Here is a 327-nt window from a genome sequence, read left to right as displayed (position 1 = left end):
CACGTGCGACCGGTGCCCGCGGAGCCTCCGCTCCACCCCGGTGCCTCCGCGCCCACTTCGCCCCCCACTTGGTCCCCCGCCCTCAAAGCCGCCACTCTCGGACGGTCGCGTCCCGGGGGCGCCCTCGCCACCCCGGCCCGTTTCCACCTCGGACAGGCTGGGCTGCGGGAATCGCCCCAACTCCGCGCTTACCCGCAGCGCCTCCTCCTCCTTCCCCCGGAGCCGAGACGCACAGGACGCGGGGAAACCGGGGCTCCAAGCCGGGTGCCCTCCGGACCCCCGAGGCCCGCGGCGCAATCAGTGCCCGGCGGGCAGCGTCCGCACCTG

At 76.1% G+C, this 327-nt stretch overlaps 1 protein-coding gene across 7 annotated transcripts in view; it reads right to left on the bottom strand.

The window, feature by feature from the left end:
• MTUS1 (microtubule associated scaffold protein 1) overlaps nt 1-321 on the bottom strand; it is a 176,584-nt gene extending 176,263 nt beyond the window's left edge. For all 7 annotated transcript variants that reach the window (XM_077772474.1, XM_077772504.1, XM_077772476.1 and 4 more), the window contains exon 1: nt 193-321. The gene's annotated coding sequence lies outside the window, so the exon portion shown is untranslated. The remainder of the gene's footprint in view (nt 1-192) is intronic.
• Nucleotides 322-327: the final 6 nt, after the last annotated feature.

This window comes from Crocuta crocuta, unplaced genomic scaffold (genome assembly GCF_008692635.1).
Source record: "Crocuta crocuta isolate KB4526 unplaced genomic scaffold, BGI_CrCroc_1.0 scaffold140, whole genome shotgun sequence".
NCBI lineage: Eukaryota > Metazoa > Chordata > Mammalia > Carnivora > Hyaenidae > Crocuta > Crocuta crocuta.
Note: the sequence above shows the minus strand (reverse complement) of the source record. Positions and strands in the feature narration are given on the sequence as shown.